This window comes from Hylobates moloch, unplaced genomic scaffold (assembly GCF_009828535.3).
Source record: "Hylobates moloch isolate HMO894 unplaced genomic scaffold, HMol_V3 SCAFFOLD_1, whole genome shotgun sequence".
Taxonomy (NCBI): domain Eukaryota; kingdom Metazoa; phylum Chordata; class Mammalia; order Primates; family Hylobatidae; genus Hylobates; species Hylobates moloch.
In genome coordinates, this window is record NW_026652276.1 from 183,131,503 (window position 1) to 183,154,369 (window position 22,867).

General features: G+C 39.0%; 1 long non-coding RNA gene across 6 annotated transcripts in view; it reads left to right on the plus strand.

Annotated features, from left to right (window-relative positions):
* The window catches only part of LOC131380795 (uncharacterized), a 55,804-nt gene that overhangs the window by 7,789 nt on the left and 25,148 nt on the right, over window positions 1–22,867 (plus strand). For 3 of the 6 annotated variants that reach the window (XR_009209008.1, XR_009209000.1, XR_009209002.1), the window contains exons 2-3: window positions 17,793–17,885; window positions 22,365–22,430. This is a non-coding gene — a long non-coding RNA (uncharacterized LOC131380795). The remainder of the gene's footprint in view (window positions 1–17,792; window positions 17,886–22,364; window positions 22,431–22,867) is intronic. The other 3 variants (XR_009209006.1, XR_009209001.1, XR_009209004.1) reach the window with 1 other exon arrangement.

The following is a 22,867-nucleotide window of genomic DNA, read 5'->3' on the forward strand; positions in this document are numbered from 1 at the left end:
AAAATGGAGAGAAGTTTGGAAGGGATGAAATCTCTCTAATATTTTATGTATATTTCAAAGCTTAATATTTCAGAGCTTTTTCATATATCACATCCTGTTTATCCTTATAACTCTACCCTTAAGTAGGTAGATCAGGTATTATTATATATATATATATATATATTTTTTTTTTGAGAAGGAATCTCTCTTTGTCCCTAGGCTGGAGTGCAGTAGTATAATCTTGGCTCACTGCAGCCTCCACCACCAGGGTTCAAGTGATTCTCCTGCCTCAGCCTCCCGAGTAGCTGGGATTGCAGGTGTGCACTGCCATGCCTGGCTAATTTTTTTTTTTCTTTTTTTTTTTTTTGGTAGAGACGGGGTTTCAGCATGTTGGCCAGGCTGGTCTCTAACTCTTGACCTTAGGTGATCCACCCGCCTCAACCTCCCAAAGTGTTGGGATTACAGGCATGAGCCACCGCACCCGACCCTATATTCTTTATGCGTTAGAATACTAGTAAGGATAATAATGCATAACTTTAGAGAAATTAAATTATTTGCCCAAGATCACATAGATGGCAGAACTAGAACTAAAACCCAGGTAATTCTCCACTCAATGAAAAGGGTGTTACACAACAAAGGCTACATACAGTAATAATTAATGCTAACTGCAAGAGAATACAGTCATTAAATCCACCCTGTTCTCTAACCTTTCTATCTCATACTTCTTGTGCTGTTTCATTTAACATTCAAAGAAAAATAAAAATTTTATAAATAACTTCAAAGTTAAATACTACCTGACCATCTAATTACTGGTTTTTCAACATGATGACATTTGGTTTCTGTATTCAGGAATGGATCATTAACAAGGCTTATGAAATATAATTGTGCCATATAAAATTCATTCACTTTATTGATTGAGGTCAGGCCAAACTATCAGCACAACAAAACAAGCAAAAAATCCCTTTTCTTCAGTGACCGCTAATATTTTAGATAAAAAAAAAAAATGTGCTTCCACTTATCTGAGGTATCTAAAGTAGATAAATTCATAGAAACAAAATAGAATGGTGGTTACCAGGGGTTGGGGACAGAAGGGAAAAGGGGAGTTTAATGGGCATAGATTTTCAGATTTGCAAGATAAAAACGTTCTGGAGACCTGTTTCACAACAATGTGAATGAATACAGGTATACTTAATACTAGTAAACCATACACTTAAAAATGGTTAAGATGGCAAATCTCACCACAATATAAATAAATAAGATATATAGTTTGAGATGATAAAAAAATGGTTAGTGGTGATGGTTGCACAACAATGTGAATGTACTTAATGTTACTGAGCTATACACTTAAAAATGGTTAAAATGATAAATTTTATGTTAGATATATCGTACTGCAGTTAAAAAATTGTATTTAAAGTTCCAGTATGATTTTATATTTTTATCATATTCACTATTCTGTGAAAATCTTGCACTTCATGTTTCTGTGTTGACAACTAGAAAGCAGAGATTTCTTTCAACTCTGTTATTTAGCCTATAGTCAAACAAATAATTGGTGTCATTAGCAGCTATACAAGTCTAAACTAAAATCTATAGAGGGAAATTTCATTTCCAAGAATCACTATAATATTATGCAAAAGTCTTCTTGCCCATAGAATTCTAGAAGGCACCTAATGTGCATATTATATGTCATCATTTGATGGTTACCTTACCTTGTCAGTGAATATCACATTTATTTTATGTATTTATTTTTTTGGGATGGAGTCTTGCTCTGTCACCCAGGCTGGAGTGCAGTGACACGATCTCGGCTCACTGCAAGCTCCACCTCCCGGGTTCACGCCATTCTCCTGCCTCAGCCTCCCAAGTAGCAGGGACTACAGGCGCCCGCCAATTTTTTAGTCATATTCAAGTTCATTCAGTAGTTGAAACTTTGGTTTTTGTTTTAAGACAGGGTCTCTTACTCTGTCACCCAGGTTGGAATGCAGTGGCACAGTCATGGCTCACTGCAGCCTTGACCTCAGGGACTCAAGTGATCCACCCACCTCAGCCTCCCAAGTAGCCAAGACCACAGGCACACGCCACCACACCCAGCTAATTTTTGTATTTTTTGTAGAGAGTTTCGCCACGTTGCCCAGGCTGGCTTCAAACTCCTAAGCTCAAGCAATCTGCCTGCCTTGGCCTCCCAAAGTGCTGAGATTATAGGCATGAGCCACTGCACCTGGCTCAGTAGTTGAAAATTTGTTAAAAGGTATTTACTGCTAATAGCTAGTTACGATTAGTCTTAGTTTTCAATTAGCAAGCATTTTATGGTTTTAAAATTATTTCTAATTTCCATTTAATATGCTCTACCAGTTGCTTTTTAAAAGTATACTTTTAAAATAGTTTATTTTAAACTTTAGGGCATATCCCTTTTTTTTTTTTTTTTCAAAGAAATTAGCTATGTAATTTGTCAAGGCAATCATTAACTGCCCTTTCCTTGTCAATTTTTAAATAGTTCCATTATTTCAAAATTCTGGTGAAATATTTATTTATATCTTTCGTCAGTAGTAAGTTGTCTCCTAGAGATATTTCATTTCTTTTTCTAGCTGAATGTTTGGTATTTAATATTTCTTCAGTAGATTCCAATTTGCTCTCTTTCTATAGTTCTCACTGAGTGATCTTTCTGTTATATGTTACATGAATACTATTTTTAAGTATATTCAGAATATTTTACAAATCCAGTATCATGTGTCATACAGATGAGTCTAGGCAGTGGTTTTATTTTTAATGAGCAATTTGTGAGACATGCTATTAATCATGCAATACCTTTAACAGTTGAACTTTTTAATTGTGGGTTGGTGTGTGCGAGGGAGATATTTACGATTTCCACTAAAGCCGTCAAAGCTGCTCAGACAGCCCTTTTATCCATTTTTGGTCAGCTCCCATGGCTTTATCACTCTCTTCAAGCCCTACACCCTGCTTCTCCATTCTTAGAAAAATGGAGTTATCAAGTTTTAACTCAGTTTCTCCTTTCCAAGTGAAATTGGGAAATCACAAATTGACCCCTATAACTTACTCGTTTCTCTCCACTATTAGGATTCTGTTGACCCTCTCTACCCTTTTATGTCTCTTCCTACACTTGCTGTACAAATATCTCCTCTCCTTTATTGTCAGTCTTTTCCCCTTCAGTGACTCTCCTTATCCCACAAAATGCTCAAGACTCCCACAAACTACTGCCCATCTCATGCAACCCACAACAGTCTGACTACTGGCACATTTCTCCTAAAGGACTTCCTACTTGCCAAATCTCATGACCTCTTAGTGTACATCCTTCTTAACCGTTGTGCAGCATTTGACCCTTTTCAGTGAATACCATTCCTTCTTGAAATTCTCCCTTTCCTTAGTTTATTTTAATTGAAGTGAAATTTATATAATATGTAATTAACCATTTTAAAGTTAGTAATTCAGTGGCATTTAGTACATTCACAATATTGTGCAACTACCACATCTATCTAGTTCTAAGACATTTTCATGTCCCCAAAAGAAAGCCCTATTCCCATTGAACAGTTACTCCCCACTCCTTCCTCCCCTTAACATCCTGGCAATCACCAATCTGCATTCTGTCTATGTGGATTTACCTATTCTGTATATTTCATATAAATGGTATCATATATAATAGTATGTGACCTCTTGTGTCTGGCTTCTTTCACTTGCATAATGTTTTGTTTCAAATCTTAATATTTTCATATTTGCCTCAGGTTTTCAGTAAGAAAACAGTATGGATAGAGTTGAGATGCCTATAGAGTCCTTCCTTTCTCTCCCCAGAAATAACCATTATCTTGTATTTAGAATTTTTATTGTTCCAGTGCATGTATAACCTTATGTTGAGTAGTATCTTGCCTTTAAAAAAATTCTGGTAAATCATGTAACAAAATTTACTATCTTAACCATTTTTAAGTGTTCATTAGTGTTAAATATATTTGCATTGTTGTGCAACAGATCTCCAGAACCTTTTCATCTTGCAAAACTGAACATGTATACTCATTAAACAATGTTCCTTCATTTCCCTGTCCTAGCTCCCAGTAACTACCATTCTACTTTGTTTCTATGAATATAACTATTTTAGATACCTCATATATGTGGGCTCACATTTATTTGTCTTTTTGTGACTGGCTAATTTCATTTAGTGTAATGTCTTGAAGGTTCATCCATGTTGTAGCGTATGAAAGGATTTTCTGCCTTTTTAAAGCTGAATAATATTGCATTATAATGATATACTCCATTTTGTTTATTCTTTCATCCATTGATGGATTTTTGGGCAGTGTTCACTTTTGAGGAGTTGTGAATAGTGTTCCTATGATCATGGTTTTCTGTAGAGAATGAAACTGTTTTCTACAGAAGCTGCATTTTACATTCTCACAAGGGTTCTTTTTTTTTTTTTTTTTTTTTTTTTGAGACGGAGTCTCATTCTGTCACCCAGGCTGGAGTGCAGTGGCGCAATCTCGGCTCACTGCAAGCTCTGCCTCCCGGGTTCACGCCATTCTCCTGCCTCAGCCTCTCTGAGTAGCTGGGACTACAGGCGCCTGCCACCACGCCCGGCTAATTTTTTTTTTTTTTGTATTTTTAGTAGAGATGGGGTTTCACCGTGGTCTCGATCTCCTGACATCATGATCCGCCTGCCTTGGCCTCCCAAAGTGCTGGGATTACAAGCGTGAGCCACCGCGCCCGGCCACAAGGGTTCTAATTTATTCTCATCCTTGCCAACACTTGTTATTTTCCTTTTAAAAAATTTTGGCCATCCTACTGGGTGCGAAGTGGTACCTCATTATGGTTTTGATATGCATTTTCCTCATGATTAATGATGTTGAGCGTCTTTTGATGTGCTTCTTGGCTATTTGTATATCTTTGGAGGAATGTCTACTCAGCCCTTTGCCTATTTCTCTCTTTCTTTCCTCCTGTAACACTTTATACATTTAACACAATATTTTAGCCCTTACATTGCCTTATAATGGTTTCTTTATATATCTAGGTTGTGAGCTCCTTAATGTAGAGATCTATCCTTGTAGCTAATAAATCTCTCCCAAGTTCATAGTAAAAGTCTGGTACATAGTAGTTACTCAAAAAATACTAAATCTCAGACCTTGCATTTAATTTTTTTTTTTTTTTTTTGAGACAGGGTCATACTCTGCCACCCAGGCTGGAGTACAGTAATGCGATCTTGGCTCACCTCAGCCCCAACCTCCCAAGCTCAGGCAATCCTCCAGCCTCAGCCTCCCAAGTATTTGAGACTATAGGCACATGCCACCAAGCCCAGCTAATTTTTTGTGTATTTTTGTAGATACAGGGTTTCATCATGTTGCCCAGTCTGGCCTTGAACTCCTAGACTCAAGCAATCCAACTGCCTCGGCCTCCCAAAGTGCTGGGATTACAAGTGTGAGCCACTGTGCCTGGCCACAATTTCTACATATATTTTCAGTGAACAAAATAGCTAAAGTAAAATACACTAACTATTAAAAAAAAGAAGAAAAGAAAAACTTTTAAAGAATGTGAAGGCCGGGCATGGTGGCTCACGCCTGTAATTTCAGCACTTTGGGAGGCTGAGGCATGCGGATTGCTTGAGTCTAGGAGTTCGAGACCAGCCTGGGCAACATGGTGAATCCCTATCTGTACAAAAAATTAGCTGGGCTTGGTGGCATGCGCCCATAGTCCAGCTACTTGGGAGGCTGAGGTAGGAAGATTGCCTGAGCCTGGGGAGGTTGAGTCTGCGGTGAGCCTTGATCATGCCACTGCACTCCAGCCTGGGCAACAGAGTGAGACCCTGTCTCAAAACAACAACAACGACAACAGCAACAAAACAAAACTTTTTGTTATGGAAAATATCAAATGTGTAAAAGTAAAGAGAATCGCAAAATGAACACCCTTTGATAATTATCGATACAGCGTCAATCTGGTTTCATCTAAATCCCTTCCACTGTCTCCCCACTGGATTATTTTAAAGCAAACCTCAGAAATCATTTCATACATACATAAATACTTTTGACATTTTTAAAGGAAAGATTTGAAGCACTAAACATAGAACTTTAGTTTACCTGAGGTTAACTAACTGAAACCCTCAATTAACTATCCTCCAATTTTAAGAGAACAGGACAAATTGGAAGAAATTATCTGCCATCTCAGAGCTTAAAAAAATTCAGTGTAATAGGCTCTAGTCTTAAAACAAATCCAGCATAATTTTCTGAACTTCTACACTTTGAAAAACTCAAATGATGAACTGATATTCATTACACTGAACTCAAGGTATTGTAAGAGCTAAATTATCACAGAAATACCCAAGATAAAATATTTCACCAGAACCTTCCTATGTTCCAACCCTGCTTATTAAGTTTAAATTTTAGTGTGGGAAGTATACTTTTCTATGGTAACTTTTTTTTTTTTTTTTTTTTTGAGATGGAGTTTCACTATTGTCACCCAGGCTGGAGTGCAGTGGTGTGATCTCGGCTCACTGCAACCTCCACCTCCAGGGTTAAAGTGATTCTTCTGCCTCAGCCTCCCAAGTAGCTGGGATTACAGGTGCTCACCAACATGCCCAGCTAATTTTTGTATTTTCAGTAGAGACGGGGTGTCACCATGTTGGCCAGGCTGGTCTCAAACTCCTGACCTCAGGTGATCCACCCACCTTGGCCTCCCAAAGTGTTGGGATTACAGGCATGAGCCACCACACCCGGCCTATGGTAACATTTTTCAAAAGGACATTTTTGCTCAATCTCATTTTGCCAGAAAATAATGTTTCATTATATTTGGATGTAAAATGACACAGCTAGAATCCCAAAGTGTTTTTTAATTTCATTGAATAATGAAGTAGTGTTATGTGAGGATTGTTGAGAATCTTGAAAATTACTGCTATTTACTTCTTGTAATCTAATAAACATTTTTTGAACTCTTTCTGTTTCCAACACATCTTTTGGGACTCGAAACTTCTGAAGTTCTTTTCTGATATGTCTCATGATGACCGCTGCAACTGCCTTTGTCCAAGCCAATATCATCTCTCACCTGCCTTTCATGATAGCCTTCTGATTGGTCTCTCTGCATCAGCCCTTTCCTGCCTCTGCCTTAAAAAGTTAAAGCAGTCCTTTTAAAACATGTCAGGTCACCTCACTTCTCTGCTCAGAACCCTCCAGTTGGCTTCCCATCTCACTAAGAGATGGCGTGCAATATTCTCAGTAGAAGTGGTATTGCTAAGGTATGTTTTGGAAATTTGTGGGAGTATTTTTGGTTGTACCATAATTAAGTGGTAGCATTGAGTATGTGGGGGTCTGGGCTGCTAGACCATTATACATACTCCCTCACTATAAAGAATTGTCCCTCATCCTCCTGTATGAATTTTTTAAAAATCCATTTTTGGCCAGGCATGGTGGCTCACACTGTAATCCCAGCACTTTGGGAGGCCAAGGCGGGCGGATCACCTGAGGTCAAGAGTTCAAGACAAGCCTGGCCAACGTGGTGAAACCTCGTCTCTACTAAAAATACAAAAAAAATTAAATGGGCATGGTGGCACGTGCCTGTAGTCCCAGCTACTCAGGCAGGCTGAGGCAGGAGAATCGCTTGAACCCAGGAGGTGGAGGTTGCAGTGAGCCGAGATCGTGCCATTGCATTCCAGCCTGGGCAACAAGAGCGAAACTCTGTCTCAAAAAAAAAAAAATAATCCATTTTTGAGGTATGGTTTATATACAGTAAAATGTACCCATTTTAAGTGTACAATTTGATGTTTGACGCATTTATATATCTGTGTAACCACCACAATAATCAAGGCATAAAACATTCCCATCACCACAAAAAGTTCTCTCATGTGTCTTCTGCGTGGCTTTTGAATAGCCCTTTGGATATCCTTGAAGGTGAAAAACCTGTTTATAAATATCTGAGCCTAGAAACTAATTCCGTATATATATAAACACAAAATATTTTTAGCATAGTTTTAATGTACACTTGATTTTCCAGAAATGTAACTGTGATGTAAGTTGAGGGAAAATGGTATTTTTTTCAGAATTTTATCAGAGGTTTGCTATTCTGGAAAAACATGTCAGAGACAGCATCAGCTTCACTATTCATGGCATTTGAGACAAGAAGTCAACATTCCTCTATCAGTCTGCATTTGTAGCTACCACATTTATGTGATTCTACATAAAGGTGTAAACACCTATTTCATTATATCTTTTATGGTGTTCATGTCTGCCCATTTACATATTAAAATATATATTATTATAAATTGCTTTCATGCATTTCTCATTTATATTACAGGTTTAGCATTATATTAGTTATTTTGAAGTTAGTTTTGTACATAGTTATAATGTCCGTAAATTTAATTTCAGCATATGAAGGGAAAAGTATAAAATATTTATTATATAAAAGGGGCACTGGGTCTGTTAGCCTAGAGAAACACTACCCTACATATTCTGACCCAGCCCCTTTCTTTCCCTAGATTTCCTCTGTAATTGAATCTACTGTTTGCTGTTCTGCTCTCCACTCCCTTGCTCTGCCCACTAACCACTGGCTTCCCTGCTTTTCCACGCAAGCTCCAGCATATGCCCACCCCTGGACCTCTGTCTGCATTTGCTGTTTGTTTTCTCTGTGGAATGCTCTTCCATCAGGTATACACATGCTCATTTCCTCCCCTCCTTCGGCTCTTTGCTTAAATGCCACCTGCTCAGTGAGGTTTTACCTTATCACCCAATTTAAAATTGTGCCTCTGTCCTCCAGTACTCCTCATATCTCTTCCCTGTCTTATTTTTCTTAGGGGACTCACTGATCCCTGGACAACTACTTATTTTTTGGTTGCCTGCTGACCTGCCCTTTACCTCACCCCTACAGACACACTAAAATTTAAACTTCATGAGCAGGGCCGTCACCTATGGGTTGGTACTGGTGAAAAAAAAAAATGTCCAATTCCTCAGCAAAATGACATTTGTTTTGACATGCTACATAATCAGCCCTGGGCTCCCTTTCATGTTTTCCAGCCTGGTATATTGTACTGGCTTCCCTCATCCCTTCAGCCTGTTTAGAAAGGCAGCAGCATCCCTAGAGTTTAAAACAGTGCCAGCACATATTAGGTTCTCTCTCTCTCTCTCTATATATATATATACATATATTATATATATATTTTTTTTTTTGAGAAGAAGTCTCGCTCTGTCACCCAGGCTGGGGTGTAATGGCGCGATCTCAGCTCACTGCAACCTCTGCCTCCCGGGTTAGCGATTCTCCTGCTTCAGCCTCCTGAGTAGCTGGAATTACAGGCACCTGCCACCATGCCCTGCTAATTTTTGTATTTTTAGTAGAGACGGGGTTTCAGCATGTTGGCCAGGCTGGTCTCAAACTCCTGAACTCAGGCGATCTGCCCCCCTCAGCCTCCCAAAGTGCTGGAATTACAGGTGTGAGCCATTGTGCCCGGCCAAGTTCTGTTGTATTCTTTTCTTCATTAAGAGAATTGACAGCTCTAACCTAGTGTTACTTATAAGCCATACCCATAAGTCACACTGATATGTCTCCTACATATGGTATAATAGCCTAAATTATAAAATTATTTATCAATCATATTGCCCCCAGGTATTAGGGGCAATATATGATATCTTTCTTAAGAATAAAACTGGTGAAACATTGTTAACACAAATATATGTCATTGATTTGAACTCCTACTGTTTCAAAAATTGAGTTAATTTGCTCGAACTGAGCTAAAATGTTTACACTTGTATAATACCTGAGTAAAAGCAGATCCGTGATATAGTATAAACATGATTACAGAAAGATGAACAACCTATTTTAGACAACAAGTGACTTGCAAGTAATCATTTGAAGTAATCCTTAATTCCTTCAGGCAATATTTATTAAGCAGCTATATGCACTAAACATGGATCTAGAAATATAAGGATATATAAGGGATAGCCACTACTTTTAAGGAATTTGCCTTCTAATAGAAAGGAATACAAACAAGTAACAAGTAGATACAATAATATGTTATAGTCACCAGGATAGCAGTCTTAGAGGGGACAGGGGTCGGGGGGAATGGAGGTGGGAGTGTAAAGATCTTTTTACCTATGAGATTGGGAATGAGGTAGAAAAGTCTTTAAACAGAAAGTAACACTTGAACCAAATCTCTGAAGTTAAGAATGTGGTTGTGTGGGCCAAGTGGGTGGTAGGTAGCATTAAGATTTTTTTAAGGCATAAAGAGCAACATGATTCAGAGATTTGAAATAATCCACCTGGTTAGCAGAATTGTTTGGCAGAGGTAAAGCATAGACTACCTACTGTGGGAGTGAAGTGAGATAAGGCTGGAGTGGTGGGCAGGGGTCAGGGCATGGATGGCCTGGTACCATGTACTAGAGGAATTTGAACTTTATCTTGTAGGTAGTAGAGAACCAGTGAAGGCCTTTAGGCATGATAATAACATCACTTCATTTTACTGGTTTATCAGCAATGGATTAATGATGGAGCTAGAAGTAGACTGTTACATACTCCATATAAGCAAAGTCAAGATCCTGAACTAAGAGTGTAGCAATCAAGATGAAGAGGAGGAAGACAGATTAGAGAAGTGCTAGAATCTGTAGGGCTTCCTAATCAATTGTAGAGGGAGGTATGGTGAGAGGTATGAGTAAGGAGAGAAGTCACAATCTCAGATATATTCAAGAGCCAGGCAAGTGTATATAAATGAATGAAAGGAGCTTCAGCATCCTTTATGGTCACTATGAAGACTACATGAACCAGGAATTCATCTGCTACTCATCTCTAGCCAGTTGTTCCATGAGGTAGGGTGTAGTGTTGCCTCATCATCTTCTGTTTTTTAAAGAGAAGCCTAAGTTTGTATTCTTATGTGAAATCTCCCAAATCTTAAATGTTGGCCCAAAGTTTTTAAAAGTACTTCCTGGACCAAATAAAAACAAGTTTAGTAAATAAGCAGGCTGCACCTCTGTTCTGGGGTGATTCCTGGTTTCTACCTTAAAGGATTAGAAGCGTGGTGCCTGCTAAGAGAGTAGATCTCTCCATATGCTTATATGGATATGTTAATTAGCTTGATTGTGGAAATTATTTCACAGTATATACATATATCAAAACATCACATTGTACACTTTGAACATATACAATTTTTGTCAATTATATCTCTATAAAGCTGGGGGAAAAAAACAAGCAAATAAAACCATCACGTTAAAAAATAAGAAGTATTGTGCTATTCAATAAGATATGAATTAAAGGAGGAGAAGCAAGTCGAGAGGTGGTGTGGAGAACCTGAAGGAGCATTCAGGGTTTGAGGTAGCTTAATTAACAGGAAGCTACAAATGCAGGTCTGGAACACAAGAAAAGTATAGACTGGAAAATAAAGATCTTGGAGTTGTCAGTAAATAGATAGTAGATGGAACTGCTGGGAGTGAGTTTTGCCCACGGAAAACAATATAGAATGGGATCAAAAGAGAACAAGGAACAGAATCTTAGAGAACACTATCATTTAAGAGGCAGGTAGAGAAAGAGAAGCTAGCAAAAGACAATAAGAAGTTATCAAAGAAGTAGGGAAAGAACTAGAGATAGGTCTTGTAAGTCCAGGGAGATAAATATATTTTAAATGTCAGATACCTTAAAGAAGTCAAATAAGAATACAATAAAAGAGGAGGAAGCATGGAGGTGTGCGTGTGTGTGAGAGAAAGGGAGAGAGATTATGAGATTATAGTTGATGCGCAAGGTTTAAATGTTGACTAGTTGCTGAAGATGATAGGGACAAGAGGCAGAGTTGCATTATGTTGGAGAATACAATGCCAACTGAGATCCCCTTGGTTCTGTTTTGTTTGTTTTTAGCAAACTTTAGCCTTTGCTGTGCTCTCTCAAGTAGAACGTTACTGACAAGTGTTTCCAGTGTTGATGAAGAAAACAATCCCAGGCAGTTAATAGGGAGAATTAGCCAGCTTCCTATATGGCGAGCTCCTGATAGAATCATAGATATTTGAAGTAGCAAGAAGGTCTTTAATTTGCATAAAGCATTGGGTCTCAATCTTGGTTACATATTAGAATCACCTACGGGGCTTAAAAAAATACTGATGCCCAGGCCCGGCTCCAAATCAGTTAAATCGGAAGCTCCATGGCTCTGCTCCAAATCAATTAAATCAGAAGCTATTCCCAGTTGATTCTATGATATTTGCAAGATTGAGAATTACTGACCTAGTGGAACTGGAGTCACCCTGAACCACTTGGGAAAAATGATGCAAAAATACAGTTACTCCTTCATTTATAATAATAATGATAATTGCTACTATTATTCATAAACTAAAATGTGCAATAAATAATATATTACTTTCTCTAATTATTTAAATTCTGTTTTGTGCCTATAATCGCACCAGACTGACAAAAAAAGGAGCAATCCTTTACGCCTTCTCTCCTCCCCCAGTTATTCTAGGTTCTGGTCCCTTATACATGGCCAAGTTGTCAGGTATTGTTATGGCATCTTGTTCAGCTAATTAAGCAGTACAACTGAGACAATTGCCACCCCATTTGTCATGTGTGGTGCCTTCCAAGATAGCCCCCAGTGATTCTCACCTCCTGATATTCACACCCTTGTATTGTCTCCTCCCATGTCATACCAAGGTTGATCTTTGTGATAAAATTCAGGGAAGTGATGGTATGTGGCTTGTGACACTAGATCCGAAAAGACATGCTGATGTCTGACTTGTTCTCTTGGATGTCTTTCTCTGGGTGAAGCCAGCTACTGTTCATGAGGATACTCAAGCATTCCTATGGAGAGATCCACATGGTGAGAAACTGAAGCCTCCTACCAACAGCCAGCACCAACTTGCCGGCTATGTGAATGAGCCATCTTAGAAGTGGGTTCTCTAGCCCCAGTCAAGCCTTCATATGACTGCAGCCAGGGCTGATATTTTGACTACAACCTCATGAGAGACTCTGAGCCACAACAACCTAGCTAAGAAGCTCCTGAATTCCCTACCCACAGAAACTATGTTAGATAATGTTTGTTGTTTTAACTAAGTATTCAAGTGGTAATTTGTTATACAGAATATGTAACTAATAAAGCATGGCTCTTTTAGGTCTAAACGTTGTCTTTTGCTTACATGATACCCCAGAAGCACAGAAATCCTGCTGTTTCATGAGGCACTTGAGTATGGAAGTTCTTGTGAGGTTGCCTCTGTCCCTGTTTGCCCCAACATACCATGTAGTTATTGCTTCACTGGGCTTGCACCTTTCCACCAGTCTCTGCTCAGGAAGCAAAGCCTAAGTTTCCTCTTTTCCTAGAAATACAGACCTATTTGTAGACCTCCTGTTCTTCATCTTCAGCCTGCAGATATTTTGTTTTTGTCTTGGGGAAATTCTCCTCATTTTTGGCCATGATACTTTGTACTTGAATCTTCTCAACCTCTCCAGGACTTTCGGAAATAAATAAAAGGCAGAAAACTTACAAGCTTGTCTTCTTTCTACAATGTTGTAATGCCTCCCCGAGACAGTGAACAAACGGATAGCTCTTTGAATTTTGTGAGATGTAGAAAGAAAGGGGAAAATGAAGGGAGAAAAAATGTGAATATCTCAAAATACCATCCTACCAGAATTATCAATATGTGTTAAGTGCTTACTGTGTGCCAGATACTATAACAAATGCTTTACATATTTTCTCTCATTAAGTACTATTATCAAGCTTATTTTGCAAACAAGATGATCAGATTTAGAGAGATTAAGTAACTTGCCTGAAGTTTCACTGTTTCTAGATGGTAACGCTGAAATTCTACCAGGAATCTCTGACTTCCCGGCTCCAACTTTTGACCATTAGCATGCAAGTTCTTTCCATGTGGTTGGGGAGGGAAGAAGGTTGGTCTAAGGGTGCTTTCCTTTGGCTTCATTTCTTCACATAAATGAGTATGCCAATCATACCTAAGACTTGTCTGTCATTAATACATTTCTGACAGTGGCTTCCACTTGGTAACACTTTGTAGGCGGATGGGCCTACTCTGTACACTTGAAATGTGGAAAACTGCACTTCTTCTAAAATACCGTTTGGATCAATCATTTCATTTAGTTAAGCAGGCCATCTGTCTATCCAGCATGTTTTCCAAGTGCCTGTGCGTAGGTACTATGTAAAATGCTGGGGACACCAAGATGAATTCAACACTCACCATGAGCTATCTGTGTGGTGTTTGGATGAAACAGACATAAAAGCTAATCACAGCAGTGAGATAAGTTGTATATCTAAACAGCATATGAATATGCGTTCTGGAATGCAGAAGAAAAATACTAATTTCAGCTTAGGTATATCAAGGAAAACTTCTCAGAGGTAATAAGCCTTCAAGAATGAGTAGAAATTCACCAGTAGGACATTCTGGACAGAGGAAGAGGCATGGGCAAAAATGCTTGGCAATTTCAGCGAGGAGCACACACCTGAGAATAATTGGAGAGGATGATGTATGTTTACAGGAGCCAGATAATGTTCTACCATGCTAACAAGTTAAAATAATTAAAACTCTCACCCCACAGGAGGAATCTTGCCCACAAATATTCTTTGTTTGGTGTAGGTTTTTTTTTCTTGAATTCGAATGTCTTTAAAAAGACATACATTCTCTAGTCTTCTGTCTCCTCAGGCTCACCACTCCATATTTAGGTTACCTAGCTATCCCTGCAGACATTTGAGCTTACTCCCCCTGCTGCAGCAATGGGGAGTCATGGAAGATTATCTTAAGGCGGAGATAACACAAATGTATTTGCTCTTCCAGAGACCATTCTGGCTTACTGTGGAGGATAAATGGTGAGGCCAATTGGGAAGGGATGGTACAAGATATAGAAATGTCTTAGCTCGGGCTGCTCTAACAAAATGCCATAGCCTGGGTGGCTAAAAGTCAGACATTTATTTCTCATTATTCTGGAAGCTGGAAAGTCCAAGATCAAGGTACAAGCAGATTCAATTCTTGGTGAGGGCTTTCTTCCTGGCTTGTAGATGGCCACCTTCTTACTGTATCCTTAAAGAGAGAGAAGGAGCTCTGGTTTCCCTTCCTCTTCTTATAAGGGCACTAATCCTATCATGGGGCCTCCACCCTCATGACTTCATCTAAACCTAATTACTTGCCAAAGGCCCCACCTCCTAATACCATCACAATGGGGGTTGGAGCTTCAGCATATGAATTTTGAGGGGGATACAAACATTCAATCTATAACAAGCGACTTACTGGGTGAAGAGCCTGAGAGGGAGGACTCATGATTCACAGTTTCCCACTGAATGAACGGTGGTTCCATTAACCCCAAATGGATAGCACAAGAGGTTTTATTCTGTATGTTTATATGAAGTTGTAAAATTTCTTAGGAAGGCTTGTGGAGCAATTGCTAAAGCCCGCTTAATGTCTATTGGAAGTACCTAGATGAAGTTCACCAGGAGACTTTTCAAAAGTGTCTTAAATGTTCCTATAAATATTGTGACATATTTATGTCATAAATCAGGATACATGGTAGGACATGTTGGGCATTAATAACAGACATAATATTTAAAATGGGAACTGTTCCGAAAAATCAGGAGTGTATGGTCACTGGATATAAAAATTACTTTATTGTCTCATCTAGGTTCTCTTTTATCAACGGTCTCTCTGAATAAAAACACTATCGTTGGAATGTACATGTTTAAATAAACACGTCTCAGGTACAGCTAATCGATCTACGGGTATTTCCTCATTTTCATCTTCAATAATAATTTCAAGCTCCCTACCATACTTTTCTACAGAGCTATTAATAGGAAGCTTCCATCAGCTGACTTGAGTTTCCTCTCATTTTCCCAGCTGACATTCACTGGAGGTCTTAATGGGAAATATAATGTCTAAAAGACATAGGTAGTCTTCAAATTGGATACTCAGGCACCGAATAATCTTAACTTCACGAAAATCAGCTCTGCAATCTGTAAAGTGTCTAGCACACTCAAAATGTAGAGTACGTATGGGAAGGAAAACCGTAGCATGGCAATGTCTTCCTGTTATTCCATACATATTAGTGTGTTCTATTTTTCACAATGCTTGCTAAACTGGTTTTATGCTTGAAATAATTGTCACAAAGTTTCACAAAACTTTGGAAACACAATTAACCCACCAATATTGAGTGGGATACTACGGAGAATGCAAAGATGTATAAGACATGATTTCCTTTAGGTGTTTAATACTTAATAGAGGAAATAAGGCACATTCATGAAAAAGATAATAACATAAGCTACTATGTGATGTCAAACAATAGTTCTTTTTTTCATATCTATGAATTCATTAGAGACAAGAAAAAAATTTCACAAAAAGTTGGCATTTACAATATAATGAAAGAAGCTTGACCTCTAAAATACAAGCACAGAAAGCAATAAAAATAAGTAAAGGAAATATTTCAAGACTTACAATGTAAGAGTAAATTTTTTTCTTCAAACTTTTCTTTCAGGTGCGGGGGGTACACACGCAGGTTTGTTACATGGGTAAATTGTGTGTCGCTGGGGTTTAGGGTACAAATGATTTCATCACCCACGTGTTGAGCATAGTACCTGATAGTTTTTCACTTCTCACCCTCCTCCCATCCTTCACCCTCAAGTAAAACCCAGTGTCTTGTTTTTCCCCTCTTTGTGTCCATGTGTACTCATTGTTTAGCTCCCACTTACAAATGAGAACATTTGGGGTTTGGTTTTCTGTTCCTGCATTAATTCGCTTAGGACAATGGCCTCCAGTTGCACCCATGCTGCAAAGAACATGATTTCATTCTTTTTTATGGCTCTGTAGTATTTCTCAGTGTATATGTACCATATTTTTTTAATCCAGTCCACTGTTGATGGACATCTAGGTTGATTCCATGTCTTTGCTATTGTGAAAATTGCTGCAAAGTATATGTGAGTGCATGTGTCTTTTTTTTTTTTTTGAGATAGGGAATGTGTCTTTACGGTAGAATAATTTATATTCTTTTGGGTATATATCCAGTAATGAGATTGCTGGTTTGAATGGTAGTTCTGTTTTAAGTTATTTGAGAAATCTCCAAACTACTTTCCACAGTGGCAGAACTAATTTACATTCCCACCAGCAGTGTATAAGCATTCTCTTTTCTTAACAGCCTCACCAACATGTTATTTTTTCACTTTTTAAAAATAGCCATTTTGACTGGTGCGAGATGGTATCTCACCCTGGTTTTGATTTTGATTTGCATTTCTCTATTGACTAGTGATACTCAAAAGAAGTCTCTGTTCATGTCCTTTGACCATTTTTTAATGGAGTTTTTTTTTGTTTTTGTTTTGAGACGGAGTCTCGCTCTGTTGCCCAGGCTGGAGTGCAGTGGTGCAATCTCGGCTCATTGCAAGCTCCGCCTCCCAGGTTCACACCATTCTCCTGCCTCAGCCTCCCGTGTAGCTGGGACTACAGGTGCCCACCACCACGCCTGGCTAATTTTTTGTATTTTTAGTAGAGACGGGGTTTCACCATGTTAGCCAGGATGGTCTCGATCTCCTGACCTCGTGATCCGCCCGCCTCAGCCTCCCAAAGTGCTGGGATTACAGGTGTGAGCCACTGCGCCCGGCCGGGGTTGTTTGGTTTTTGCTTGTTGATTTAAGTTCCTTGTAGATTCTGGATATTAGGCCTTTGTCGGATGCATAGTTTGTAAATATTTTCTCCCATTTTGTAGGTTGTCTGTTTACTCTGTCAAATAGTTCTAATGATGAGTATATACTTATACACATAGTATGACAAATAGTACCAATAGTAAGGAAGTAATATTTTTTCCATCAATGGGGTCAAAATGGCATTTGTTAATAAATGGACTTAGAGTATTTACAGTGTTTTTGCTCTTTTTTTTTTTTTTTTTTTTAAATACAGGGTCTCACTGTGTGGCCCAGGCTGGAATGAAGTGGCATGATCATGGCCTCACTGCAGTCTCAACCTCCTGGCTCAAACCATTCTCCCCAATAGGTAGGACTATAAGCATGCCCCACCATGCCGTGCTAGCATTATAGCTTGTATAAGAACTTGATTATTTTCTTATTCAAAAAGTAATACATGTACTTGCAGGAAATTTAGAAAAAATAAATAAGCAAAAAATGAATTTTAGTATTATAAAGTAAATATTTTGATTGATAATGGTAGGCCAAGTTATCTGAACCAATCTTCCTACTAAAAGTAATTAGAAATGCTAGAAAAAATATAAAGAAGTAGTTTAAAAGCATTGAAGAGCTGGGAAAACTGGAACTCAGAGAAGTTGGTGAGGACAGAAGCCATTTGCTAAAGGCATGTGCTGATCTCTAGTAAATTTGAACTATCATTTTGATAGCCTTGTGGGACCAGGGACAGAGAAATCAAAGTGCCTGGCATACAGAGCAGGCAGTTCAATAGGCAATTTAGACTCACATAGTAAGTTGAGATTCAAAAAAATACACTTCCCGGGTAAGGTAAACCAGAGATAAACCACTGCTCAGTATACCAGTTAGGTTTACATTAAATGGATAATTTTGTGGAATTTCAGGCCTTCAACCTGAATTAAGATGGTCTCCAATTGGTAGTAGCCTTAGGCAACACCAGAGATAAACAGAAATCCTCTCTGGAGGAAGATACCTTTATCCTTGGCCTCAAATTATTACTTAAAATAATTTTTTCAGGGAGCTTTCATTCTGGTTTTTGTTTTGTTTTGTTTTCTGATGGAGTCTCGCTCTGTTGCCCAGGCTGGAGGGCAGTGGCTCGATCTCGGCTCACTGCAAGCTCCGCCTCCCGGGTTCACGCCATTCTCCTGCCTCAGCCTCCCGAGTAGCTGGGACTACACGCGCCCGCCACCACGCCCAGCTAATTTTTTGTATTTTTAGTAGAGATGGGGTTTCACCGTGTTAGCCAGGATGGTCTTGATCTTCTGACCTCGTGATCCGCCTGCCTCAGCCTCCCAAAGTGCTGGGATTACAGGCATGAACCACTGTGCCCGGGTGGAGTTGATTTTTTGTTTTTTTGTTTGAGGTGGAGTCTTGCTCTTGTCGCCCAGGCTGGAATGCAATGGCGTGGTCTCAGCTCACTGCAACCTCTGACTTCTGGGTTCAAGCGATTCTCCTGCCTCAGCCTCCTGAGTAGCTGGGATTACAGGCACCTGCCACCATGCCTGGCTAAGTTTTGTATTTTTAGTAGAGACGGGGTTTCAGCATGTTGGCCAGGCTAGTCTCAAACTTCTGACCTTAGGTAATTTGCCTGTCTTGGCCTTTTCATTCTGTTTTGTAGAATGGAGCCTAACTCCCCCGCCGAGTAAAAATAAAACAAATTTTCAAGTACAATGAGCAATGTATAAAGATAATGAGGTATGTAAGGAAGTCTGGCCCTGTAAGCAAGATTCAAAGGAAACAGCAGATATTAGAAACAGATCCACAGACTATAAAACAACTATGTATGTCTGTAATTAAAAAAATAAAAAGACAGCTTGAAAATCTCTTTGGGTAACAGAAAACTATCAAGGGATATAGCAGATTTAGAACAGACCTTTTGACCAAATTGAGTAAATTTAACTAGTTTGTTTTTCCTCATGTTTAAAATTATTAATTAAATTAATTATTTTAGTCTTTTTAATGTCATGTTTTAAAACCTAAATCAATGTACTATGGCCAAAAGTGTTAATCTCAACAGCCGTGGAGAATGTAAGCGGCATTACTGTTATTATCATTATATATTAGAAAAGTCACAGTATCTCAGCAAATAGTCATCATCAAGTCATAGTATTTTAACTTACAATGATACAGATTTATGATGTCCTTCCATTTGTACAAAGGTAATTAGTTCTGACACTTAAGTCATTTATCTGACAATCTGTCCAGCTTGAAGATACGAAACCAACCTTAAACCCACTGAAAAAAGAACTTACCACTAGATCCCTGTATCAGTCGGGAATAGCTTCAGCTGTGAGTGAAAAAAAAAAACAAAAACAAAATAACAATGGCTTAGTCTAGAGCTGAGGTGGCCCCGGACTCTTGTAGCTTCCATTCCCAAGGTCACCTCTTGTTTCAACTGGGCTACTCCAGCCATCACAACCACATTCCAGTCTGTCTGAAGGAAGAAAAGAATAATTGGGGGCAAAGGACCCATCGGCTGTCTCATAAAGAAGGTTTCCATGAACTGCCATCCTTTGCTTACCTATAAGAAAGAGAAAAGCAGGGCCAGGCGTGGTGGCTCACCGTGCTCATCCCAGCACTTTGGGAGGCCAAGGTGAGTGGCTCACTTGAACCCAGCAGTTCAAGGCCAGCCTGGGTAACATAGTGAAACCTTGTCTCTACAAAAAATACAAAAATTAGCCGGGTGTAGTGGCACACACCTGTAGTCCCAGCTACTAGGGAGGCTGAAGTATGAGGATCACTTGAGCCCAGGGGGTTGAAGCTGCAGTGAGCTGTGAGTGTGCCACTGCACTCCAGCCGGGGTGACAGAGCGAGACCCTGTCTCAAAAAACGAATGAGAAAAACAGCACCTGACATCTAAGAGCTGCCCGAGCAGTCACAGTAAAACTTGGTGTTGTCCTATTAAATATATGCAATTGCAAAGAATACCAACATTTGACAAAGCCATTCTGTGACCATGATGGATCAATATAAACACAAAACTACACCATAATTACGCCTGAATACAGACAAAAGCATGAACATTGTCCAAACTGCAAAGTGACCAAACATCTCCCTATTTTGCCTAATATGGTTTGTTACCAATTATAGCTTTAACTATGTTACATTTCCTCGACAATGTTTTAATATACCCAATCATAGAATTGCCCTTGCTTCCTGATGGCATCCAATCCAGAGTAAAGCCCTGGTTCCTTTAGCCCTTCCTAAAACCACCTAAAGCAAGGCAAATCTTATGTAAAGCCTTTCTAATACTCTCTTTACTGAGACACCCATAGTTCCCCATGGTGCGTGTTCTCTCTTATAATAACAAGCAGTAAACCCACCTTATTCAACCACTAGCATACTCCTGTGGTTTTTGGGTGGAGGGCATTGACACGCATCTGTCACTGGCCATAAATTAGTTACAGGGTCATACTCATTTGCAGGAGTTGCTGAGAAAAGTAGTCTTTTCCTTGGGTCATCAATTGCTCACTGAAAATTGGAGTTTCTATTGTCATACAAGGGAGGGAGTATAAGAGTCAACTAACCATCTCTTCCTCAATTTCCAAACTAAAGAAAGCCAAGAGGCTTTTAAAAATGTCACCATCAGGCCAGGAGTCGTGGCTCACACGTGTAATCTCAGCACTTTGGGAGGCTGAAGTGGGTGGGTTGCCTGAGCCCAGGAATTTGAGAATAGCCTGGGCAACAGAATGAAACCCATCTCTACAAAAAAATAAAAAATAAAAAAAATAGCCAGGCATGGTGGCATATGCCTGTAGTCCTAGCTACTCAAGGAGGCTGAGGTGGGAAGATTGCTTGAGCCCAGGAGGTCGGGGCTGCAGTGAGCTGCGACACCACTGCACTCCAGCCTGGGCAACAGAACAAGACCCTGTCTTAAAAAAAAAAAAAAAAAAAAAAAAAAACAACAAAAAAAAAAAAAGGTTTGAAAAAAAAAAAGAAGAGTTTAGAAAAATGAAAAATGAATAAATAAGCCATATAATTGACAGAGTCAGGAAGCCAAGTTGTAGTTTCGATCTTTCTTTCAAAAAACGGAAAGGTGTCCCAAATGAGAAAAGCATAGACTCTACAAAGGAGGTCAGGCCAAGCACAAAATAGAAATCAGTTGGACCAAAACTAAATACAAAGAATATTCTGCAGAATAAGACATCCTTTGTAAGCTCCATCCCAACAGGAGAAAACAAACAAACAAGGAAATGATTGTTGATGTTAAGTGCTGTATAAATAAATACTGCTAATTCTGAGTTACCATTTAAGTAAAAATGGAGGGAGGGACTGGTTCTTTCTGGGAAATGGAAGAAATATTGGTGCCAGTCTCACAGGGGAGATATTATCTTAGCTGTGCTTTGAAGAATGGGTAGGAATCTACTAACATAATACAGGTTTTAAGAAAAGAATTACAAATGAATGGATTATTCTGCATTTGGTATACACAAAGGTTATCATTTTTGAAAAAGAATGCTGCCAATATGATGAGGTTTTAAAATTAATTAGAGTGAGGCCAGAGCAGTGGCTCACGCCTGTAATCCCAGCATTTTGGGAGGCTGAGGCAGGCGGATTGCGTGAGTCCAGGAGTTTGAGACTAGCCTGGCCAACGTGGTGAAACCTCATCTCTGTAAAAAAATTGTTTAAAAAATTAGCTGATTGTGTGGTGCTTGCCTGTAGTCCCAGGTACTGGGAGGCTGAGGTGGGAGAATCACCCGAGCCTGGGAGGCAGAGAATGCAATGAGCCGAGATCGCACCACTGTACTCCAGCCTGCGCAACAGTGAGACTGTCTCAAAAATAGTAATAATAATAATAATAATTTTTGTCTAGATTTTCCTGTTGAGAAGTTGCCTTCAATGTCCTTGGGTCAGCTCTTTGTGTTTTTATTTGCTACAGGTAAGCTCTTAGACTTTTTTTAAAAGGCAGCAAAACAGATCTTGCTAGGTTCATCATCTAACAAAAAAAGTCATTATTATAAACTTAGTTTCATGAGTGTTTCTTCAAAGATGCTTGTTAAAGTCCCATCAAAGAAAGGATCCCATGGCCTAATGAAGATGTACCTCCACCTTAGGATATTTTGCAGTACAAAATAAGGCAGGAGTGATGAAGAAGTAGAAAGAGAACGATGTTCTCTTGTATGTTGGTCTGCCACCAAATGCAATGTTAGATGATTGATTTCTGTAGTTAATGAATGGTAATAGCAGCTAACATTTTTGATCCTTTATATGCATTATTTCATTTGAATTAATACATATAACAACTCTATGAATTAGTTATCATTCATTCTAATTTACAGATATCCAAGGTCACATAGCATGCAAGTGGCAGAGTTG